The 10,556-nt window shown below is 39.2% G+C and overlaps 1 long non-coding RNA gene across 2 annotated transcripts; it reads left to right on the forward strand.

The window, feature by feature from the left end:
- Positions 1 to 3,635: 3,635 nt before the first annotated feature.
- Positions 3,636 to 6,540, forward strand: LOC124163823. Of its 2 annotated transcripts, none has more exons than XR_006865844.1 (3): positions 3,636 to 3,919; positions 4,124 to 5,276; positions 5,430 to 6,540. It is a non-coding gene; the product is annotated as an uncharacterized LOC124163823 (long non-coding RNA). The 2 variants fall into 2 exon arrangements; XR_006865845.1 differs by having other exon boundaries at positions 4,124 to 5,128; positions 5,984 to 6,540.
- Positions 6,541 to 10,556: the final 4,016 nt, after the last annotated feature.

Raw genomic sequence — 10,556 nt, forward strand, 5'->3', positions numbered from 1 at the left:
GTCTCGTGGATTAGGTCTTGAGTCTCTTAATATAATATATGATAGAATTCAAATAACTCCGCCAAACTAAAGAAGGTGCTCTTTAGTAGCCGTGAGAATGGGTAGCGAGTCGGTACCCTAAACGACAGCGCTCTTACATAATCTTACCCGCGCGATATCCCGAGAGGAGTTTATACATGTTGTTCGCCGGGAAAGTGTAAACTCTTCATCACATCCACCAAACTATACATATGGAAGAAGATATACACCAACTAAGAGATGCATTAATCTTGTTTTGAATGGGCTTTTGCATGGCTTTTGTTCCGTATACCCAACCATGGGCCCAACTCCATGTCACGCCTCTTCGCAATTTTGTAGCTCTTATCATACCCATAAACCTAAAAAGGACAGTTTAGTGGCATGATTACAGCATAAAAACAATAACTATATGGCTTTTATTGGCAAAACACGTGAAAACAACAATTATTAATGACACTGCTTACTAGCGCCACTATGTGGCCATTTACAGCAAACAATGAAAAAGGCAGGCGGCAGCACGCATGTACGGAACCATAGAGGTAACTGGAGGGGGCGCGCCCTATCCTTTCCAATAGCGGGAAGTGAAGCCAGGGGGGCGTGGCCAAATTGCGCATTTAGCCATGATGCGCTGCCCTGCTATAACACAGAGTCTTACGGGGCAACGACAATTTTTTGCTTTCAACTCATTAAATAATACCTTTAGGCATTTTTCGCGAAAGGTACGATGAAAATAAATAGTAATACATGCCCAAAGAATAAATTTATGCTGGATCAGAGCCCTTGTGACCTGCAGGAAGACAATAATCAACGGACAATGAGGTGTTTAGTCAAGCATAATTGACTCAATATTACTAGCTAAACAATGGCTGGCAATTCGAAAATTGCATTAATTTTAACTTAATGAATCTTAATCCGGAAATTAAAGATCGATTGAATATGTTGCTATGCACCGTCGTTACTTCTACGAACATAGTAATCACCATTGAACTCGTCATGAACTGCTCCTGTACGATAGAAATATTGACCAAACCCGAAGTTAAAATAAGTTTTACGACATTACGCAGAAAGAACTTACGACTTTGTTCCACATAATTCCATTTTCACTGTCAAAGCCCCCGAAAAAAAACGGTGCTACCTCTCGTAATGCAAGTTAATGCACTACGAGTGCGTACGTCGGCAGTTGACCATGCTCAAGTAAGATTGACGGACGAAAGATTGCGAAACCACTACGTTTTCGATACAAATTATTTTATTTTTACAACCCAAGCCCCTGGAAAATATCCATACTACAGCAAGTAATGCCCCTTTGCACGCGAGTGAACTCGTCTGAGTGCGTGCCTCTGAATTTAACTTGACGAAAAGGTCGACATATTATGATTTTTCAAAGAAAAACAAAATCAAGCATAAAAATTCATTTAATGGGCAAATTACAGAAAGATTAATTCACGACACAAAAAATTTTCACATTGTTCAAGTACAAGATTCAACTTTGGCAGATCAACAGCAAATGTAAACATACACAATGCATGGGTGAGGCCAAAAATGCAAAACCGAAATGCAAACAGCTAAGGCGATTGCAATTCATAATTTTTCCAGTGAGCAACTGCCACTCTTCATGATTCATCACAGGAAAGTAAATGGTGAAAGGTTTTCGGAAATGGCTTAATAAAAGGACCAGCAAACTTCCAAGGATATCCTGAAAAAAGTAGAAAGGCTGCGAAAGTGAATATGTATAGGTGGAAAGAAATTTCCTCTACAATAACCATTATTTTTATAAATACACCAATTCCAAAAAATATTACTATAGATAATGTATTTAAATTACATTTACTCGGCAACTGAAATAGCAGATCAAATACCAATGCACTCAATGTGCGGTCACCACAGAATTTCATAGATGCATACCTTAGAATGTGACTGACTTCATTTATATTTAATTCATCATATCCTTGTCATGCTCAAACAATAAATAAGAACACACACCCATCAAGTGTAAAATGAATCCAGAAATAAGTTATTTATACAAGGGCCATTCATGAAAACTTGACATTATGGATCCTCTAACATAGTTTCCTGCGGTGGGAAAGTAATAGGTCATAATCCCTCCCACCTCTTATAATACAAGAGTTGCTTTAAGATAACATAGCGGCCATGTACCAATGCCATCGAGAGGAAGTCAAAAATACCTCCAGTCGTTACTCTTACCATAATGTAACATACCCGCTAACACAGCAGTACATAGAAAAGTTAAACTAGCGGGATTAATTATCTCAATGTTAGTGTGCATCCCTCTGTAATCGAAAGTATGTTATGTGAACTTAACGTGATTTCAACATTTCCACCCCTGATTGTGTATGCACAGTATACTTTCCTTTACTTCTTTGATTTAATACATAAAACTTTAAAATCCTACTTTAGCATCTAAGGGAACAGATAGTTTAAAAATAAAATTGACTAATTCACTTCATTAATTACACGTCATAACTATACGGGATAACATTGAAGGCAACGCGAGAAGTAATGAATATACACTCACTAAAGCTACTATTGCCTACTTCATAACGAAATACAAGGGTCGGTTTAACGATCAAATGATCAGCTACAGTTGAAATTTAAATTGCTAAATAATCACACTTCCCTGCAAATATTTCTTCACCAATACCTTTATTCACAAACTTAGTAACAAATCCCTAGGTATCATACTTTCTTTCTCTACGTTTTAAACATTGAGTACCGATGAACACAGCATAAAGCACGCTAAGGCCACTTTTTCACTAGTTCTTTCCGTCATTGAAATAATTAATATTACACACTTCCAAGGCATCATAACTGCTATGTCTTCTCCAATATTTTAACTGAAAAATTACAGAACACCACATAACTCCGCATAATACCTTACAAGCCATCTTAAAGGTGTGTGTGACACGTGTTTCAGTCGCATTATTTCCCATCGTTACTATTATACTCGCAACAAAATAGTTAACATGACACTTAAAATATTATACTCGCAACAAAATAGTTAACATGACACTTAAAATACAAATAAAATACTTAATTACTACCGTTGACTAATGACATTATCAACTATTCACATTAAAAGGCACCCCAAACACGAGCACGTTGTAGGTAACAAATTCAATATGTATCAGGTGTAGCGAACATCTCACGCTATATTGCATTTTTTTGACTATTTTATTCTATATTTTACTCACCGGTGGAAAGTAAGGCCTGTTTTCTTCCTTTCCGTGCGATTATTGCACCCGTAAGCCGAGCAGCAAACCATCTGCGAATGCAAAGTTTAAATAGCATATATCTGCCTAACGGAATGTTTCCGGATGTAGATAATAATATCCATGAAAATAAACACACTAATAAATATTTACGTACCTTTATATGACTTCTGTAGCCACTGGTTTCAGAAAAAAACAGTATTTTCTTAACATGCAAGCTTACGGCAAATCGACGAAGCAGGACATCGTAAGATGGCTAAATGCGCAAAAGTACCGTTATGCCTGGCTTCACCTCAGAGCGCTTATGCCCCCTCCAGAGAGCTCTATGTACGGAACCTACCGAAATCGGAACCCTCTTCTGTTTCCGTGCTTTTGTTGATAATTGTGATTACGATACTCATTTGTCGGGTTTTGTGATCGTATACTGTATTTGTGGGTTTTGATTTGGAGTTAAGCCATTGGTGAACCCTTGAAAGGAAAAATGTGAATTTGAATGCAGTTATCACAAATCTATAAAATACTTGTCGTTTAATTTCAGTAAAATTCGCATTCATTGGTTCAATTCCTTATGTTGTGATCGTTGCAATATTTGGCAGCTATGAAAGAAGTCGTGTTGGCCGTATTTTCATTCATATCGTCGTTATTTCTGGTTGTTCTGCTTGTTTGCATTGGTAAGCTGGTTAATTACCCTTCCCTGATCCTTGTATATTTGAATCGCGACATGACAGGATACGACTGCTACTGTCGGAAATGTTTTTTTTGGAAGAATTACCTATTTTAGAATTTTCTATTACCAGGGTAGCAAGCAAGATTATAAGGTTTATCCATATGTCTGATGAATGTTCAAGTAACCAATTATATCATTTTAATTTCAGGTTGGTACCTAGTATGGACCTTCTTTCTCTCGAGGTTTCGTTTTGTCAGGGAGTTGCTTGGAGGGACATCTGAGTCGACTTTGGTCACTGATTTAAAAACTGGCCGTTCCAAAATCAAGAAAGCCAGGCGTGAATAATGGATTCACTTCACTTTATTCACGTTTATCATCTCTCTGATTTACATTTCCCTGGCGAATTCGGGAAGAAGACCAATTTTCCAGTACCACAACGGTATGGGACGTGGATTCTGCTTCAGATTTGCCTTATGTGTAGTCTTGAGTGTTGGGTCCTGAGGGTGAATTTCTACAAGTAATTGTGATGCATTTTGATTACGTAATTTTCATCGACGGAGTTGGAACTATTCCGTGAAAATATTAATAACCATGAAGGCTTGATTTTTTGCTGCTGTCATTTTTGTATTGTCTTTTGATTGCCTGAAGTTCAGTGTGATTGCATAAAGTGATTTCTTGCTGATTAAGTATGGCAGCGTTTTTACAATTGGGAAGAGAGTTAAATATAGCCTCGCTCATTTTTTGTGTGGGTTGTTGGTGCTCTTTGACGATGGTTGAATTTTGGGTGCTTGAAGGGCATCGCTGTGATAAACCTTATTTGTAATGGATGAACGTGTCGGAAAAGTTTTTCCTTCGCTCTCAAGACCCAATCGCAATCTAACTTCTATTGCGCTATAACTTCTGGAGATACTGTAAGACTGAGCATATTTTAATGTTTAATTGAATTGTGGTGCAATTAAATGCATACTCAAGAGTATGTTGGTGAGAGGAACAAATTCAAGTTAATTATTTATTTTTACATCCTGTTTGTCTCTTTTGTGCCCTACTAGGTTATTCTGGTTCTTGTGTCATACAATGTTTTTTGTTGGTGCATTGACATATAACAGTGGTATTCCTGTGAGGGTATTGATGATGTGGCACCGACAATACTGAAGTTCATTTCATTTGCTACTTAATTCTTAGTGGTGTTGCAAGGTGCGGCTCTGGAAATTACGTATGTATTCACATTCTGTGAGCTGGATATTCTATTGCCCTTAGTTTGTATATGCTATACCATGTAATGTGTATATACACTTAGGGATATATTACAAGGGTCACGAGTGCACCCAGCTATCCTGCCTCAAATGGTGTCGCTGACTCAGGTATGTGATCGAAATAAGATAGGCCTAGGGAAATAGACCATTGAGAAAGTGATGAAATGATTATGTAAGGTGTTGGAAAATCGCGTCTTGTTCAACGGTGAGTGTGAAAGTGAAAAAAAGTATGGATAGCCTACAGTTATACCTTATTTACAGTGTCCATAGCACAAATGTGCTGAGAGGTCTTCTGCGGGCATTGTTGTCATTACTCAAGCCAAGTATTCATGAGGAGCCTTGGGAAACTTTTAAGTATGTATCAGAATATTCATTGTTTCTGCTCAATAGAGGAAGTGTCCAAACAAAGGGGTGGGCTTATCAAATACATACATAAGGCAATGAATCAAGGTAAAAGTCAGTACATTAACCTATTTACTAGGAACAAGTGCTGGGGATAAAACTGTGCATGTGCACCAGTGCAGAAAGTATTAAGGAAACCATTCTGAAGTATGGGAGTGAGGTGTGGTTAGAGAGCACCTTAACAATAAACTGCAAACATGAGATAACCATTATTGCACCATGCAAAATCTCATCTTTATATGTCAATAATGCTCCTCAATTCCCCATGGTAGTATGCTACAAAGCTAAGTAACTTCCATCCCTTCTCAGAAGGTCTAGCAGAGTAGAAGTACCTCCCATTCTCTTGAATTTATGATGAAGATAATTTTAATGTGTTCTTTTCCAAAATTCTGTAGAGTAACTCATTTGATCAGGTGAATGATGATGTGGATATCAACTGGAAATAGTAGCAAGAGCAACCCGTGACTCAAGGATAACTTATGGAGGGAATGATGATGTGGATGTCAACTGGGAATAGTAGCAAGAGCAACCTGTGACACAAGGATAACTTATGGAGGGATTGTACAGGGTGAGGCAGAATGGACTCCCTAGTTTCAGACAATCACTGTAGAGTGCGCAGGTGTGTTAGCGGGGTGGGAGTAGTGTCGTTTGGTGGGGGAAGCGATGATATTTTTTAGTAATTGCCATGAAGTGGTCTGGTGAGCATCAAGGCTTTGTCATAGAAACGTTCTTTATAAACAATAATGGTGTATTGGCGACGCAGAGGGCTTTTCGTAGGCAGTTTGGTTTGCCTCGTCACAACAAGGTTCCTGATGCAAAAACCATTAGGAAATGGATCACTAGTGTGCGGGCGACAGGATCTGCACTTCCTAGAAAACCAGCAGGGCGACCTAAAAGTGTTAGGACACCTGAAAACATCGTGGCAGTGAGAGCGTCCATTGAGCAGTACCCATCGCGCTCTGCGCGGAAACATGCTGCTGCCCTTGGAATATCGTCCAGAACAGTAAGGTGAATTTTAGACACTGATCTTCACTTAAACCGCTACAAGATGATGGTCGTTCAAGAATTGAGTCCACAAGACTGAAACGTACGGATGCTAGCAATGCAATTTTAACCTCTGTGCAACCCAACGCTATTCTGTGGTCTAGCGATGAAGCGCATTTTCACCTCTCCGGCACAGTTAATAAGCAAAATTTTCGGTACTGGGCGACTGAAAATCCTCATGAACTTCACCAAAGACCTCTTCATAGCCCCAAAGTGACAGTTTGGTGCGCCGTGTCCTCCATAGGCATTATTGGGCCTCACTTTTTTGAATCTCGAGGTTTAACTGTTACTGTTATCTCTGAGCGTTATTGTGAGATGCTGGAGAACTTTTTTCAAGCTAAAATGGAAGAGTATGGTCAGCAATATGACACATAAGCCCTTTGGTTTCAACAGGACAGTGCCACGGCTCATACCGCCCTTCGTTCACGCCAAGTCCTGCAAAGACAGTTTCCCGGCTGCCTGATCTCATTACGAGGCGATGTTCCGTGGCCCCCTCGCTCCCCGGATTTGAGTCCATGCGATTTTTTTCTTTGGGCATATCTCAAAGCTGAGGTTTACAAAGTTCGACCAAGGACCTTGAAAGCTCTTAACGAGGCAATTACAGATGTCATCGCTGGAATATCAGAAGATATGCTGAGAAGAGTTTTCGAAAACTTTTGAACGACTCAATATGTGCATCGCTCGCCAAGGTCGTCACCTGGATGAACAAATTTTCAAATTCAAATAAAAATAAAATGGCATTGAATGTAGTTTTGGGAAATATAAGCGTTTTAAAACTATCTTTGTTAGTTTTTTCACAATTCACCCGTCAAATCAGGGAGTCCATTCTGCCCCACCCTGTATGTAGTGTAAGCGTGTATATTGGCACACATTGTCCTCGCAGATTTAATCGGAAGACAATGACTTACATTGTTTAAGCAAAATGCTATAGCTACTGCACCAGCTATCATCGCAAAAAAATGGTGAATGTGACTGGATTATTTCATTCAGATTTGTTGTAAGGTAATATTGAAAAACAATATCCAGTGGTAATGTAGACACCAACGATTGTTTTCATATCCACTTTCATACTCCGGCAAATATCACATGCACTTCACGGAAACAATGCCACTTTCTTCTTATCCACTTACTTAGGGCACTCTGAAACAGCCTGACTAAACCATCCAACCAGGAGTGAGATATTGCATGTAATTTCAAGATTAAATGAGAAGTTCTTGCATTTTATAAACTCAATCAGTTAATGGAAATTAGTCAGTGGAAAATAATGTAAAATGTAATGAGGCATTTTCAATGTCAAATGCAGAAATCTTGTGTAACAAATCCCCTACCTATTTAATTTGAAAACTATTGAAATCTTTCAACCTACAAATGCCTCATCCATCCAGGTCTGTTCGTGAGAACTCCGTCAGGGCACTCAAAGTATTCAAGACATCTAGCCTGAGTAGAGAGCATTACCTTCCCTTCATTTTGTACAAACAAGTAATTTTATTAGGTATTTCAGTGTCTGAGAGTTGGAAATTTCATAGCCCCAATTATCCTCCCCCCAGCAATGACATTTATTAAGGAATCCTCCTCGAATCTGCTCAATCGGGTCCACCCACATTGCTCCTCCTCACTCACCCACATTCCCCACCTAGAACTTGCAGCTCATAGGATGGCAACTGACAATCCTACTGGGCTTTACGAAAAAATGGTTCCATTGTTGACCCATAAATTAGTGAGACAACCTTTCTTCATGTACGTGTTCTGTATTCGGCTTCCATCTTGTAATTTTTATAACACTCATATAAAAGGCCTCCTACTCCTCCGGGGAAGTTTTCAGAAGAATTCAGAAGTACATTGTATTCTTTTCTTAAATTTTAATCTGTCTCTTCATTTACCTACTGAGCTGAGATTGATCTGAAAAGAGGAAGTGAGCTGACTCTTTGTGTTTCGTTTACCAAAATGGATATAATATTGATCTTCACTGATCGATTTTTTCTGTCCTTCTGTTTGCCTCCCTCCCATGCATACATTTCAGAGCATGTCTCAACGGTTAAGGGAGCACTTGTGGAAATTGTCAAGGTTAGTGAGTGGTTAATTTCTATCTTAATATCCTGTGGAGCCGACTCCATGGGGCCTGAGCCCCCTCAAAATTTCATTATGGATGTGAGGAAAAAATGTGTCAGGCTTGTCGATTTTCCCCGGAGTGTCCAGATATCGAGATTCGAGTTATCAGGGTTCTCATGTGACTCATGTTGGAATTGGATGTCTACGAAGAATTGCTATAGGCAACTGGACTGAATTAATCCAAGTGTTTACCACTTAACTTATTATTGAACCTTCGTACCAGTAGCATCCTGTTTATAACATCTATGATCGCAATGCATCAAGGAGGGGACATAAAAAAAAGAGGGAAGTTAGAACTTCAAGGGGCTGACCAAAATTTGAAATTATTATAATATTCTAAAATTAACTAAAGCCAATAGGTTGTCATGATATTTGAAGAATGAAATCGCCTGGAATTCTGATGACTTTCGCCCAAGACAGCACTGATCCGAGTCCTCCAGATGGTCATTCTCGCCACTAATCTATCACAAAGTCATCATGTACACTTCCACTATGGTGAAGGCGGTGTACACCATTGTTTGGTTAAATGCCCCCTTGGGTCTTATGGGGAAATGGTCAGATATAATGTTTTTATGACTTTTATTGAACCCAGGAAGATTTATGAACATATGCATGTATTGTCTTTAAAATTTCTATAAGTTTACTTGCCATTAAATTGTGACCTCTGTTCAGCTTGTCAGTGTCATAGTCCTCTACGTAATAACTACAAAGTGGACTTGTCGCAGCCCAGCATTGTTTGCCACATCAATAATGGCGGACTGTGTTGAAGCATAGGCGTCAGGATGTATGGAGTTTATGTCCAATGGCTAATAAAGGGAAATGGACAATTCGTCAGTATTAAACATTTTTAATAACTCCTTACAATATCTAAATAGAGGATTCACAATGTGTTCACTTTTGGAGCGTAGTATGAGAAAGACTATTTTTGGGGTTTTGACTTCATTTCTGCTGTTCTCATAGTTGTCGTGCTTTGATTGTTTGCATGTCTTTTCCATATTTGTACAATATACATATTCCCGATTATCCGGGCTAATGATGGGGAGAGGCACGAATAATCGGAAAACACGATTAATCCAAACTTTTACTTTAATTTCTTGTAATTTTCATCGTATACATCAATCAATCTATTATTATCTATGCCCATATTCTGTTAATTTAGATTGCTTTCCCGGAATCTTTAGCAGCATTATTTTCCCGACTGCGATCTTTTTAGCGGCGATAACGTAATTGCACTCGTATTCATACTGCTCCATATAATACCTAGTTTCCAAAAACTGCGCATCAGTGGCTGCGAGATCATGGCTTCAGAAACGTGGTTTGCACGAATTCTTCAAAGGCACTGCACAACGTTGGAAACTACAGCGTCAGGCACCATGCCGCACCTCACACAAGTTGCCCGGGATGCAGATCCATGATCACTGAGCGCGATCGTGGATATACTTGGAAAATAGGAACACAGAACTCTCGTGATGGCAACTGGCACGTGATCACCCCATCGCCCAGACGTGGTTAGAGGAAACCAGGGCTTGTGACAAACTGTCTTTGCAAGCAAGTGCCTGGCTATGACTCATGCTATCTCTACTTCCACTTCCCTCGTTGCCTTCACTTCCACTATTCCCTTCCTCTCAAGATTGACCCTGACTTGTCACAGCGTAAGCATGCCCGAGTGCAACGAAATCTCCAGTTCTCTTGAGCCGTATTCAATCGTATGGTAGTCCAGGGAAATAATTGCATGTTTGCAATATGAAATATACATATAATGATCGTAGATGACATTTTTCATCAATTACGATGCCGTTTACAATTCAAGAACCTTCGAAATTTACTCATAGA

The sequence above is a fragment of the Ischnura elegans genome, chromosome 8, assembly GCF_921293095.1.
Source record: "Ischnura elegans chromosome 8, ioIscEleg1.1, whole genome shotgun sequence".
NCBI lineage: Eukaryota > Metazoa > Arthropoda > Insecta > Odonata > Coenagrionidae > Ischnura > Ischnura elegans.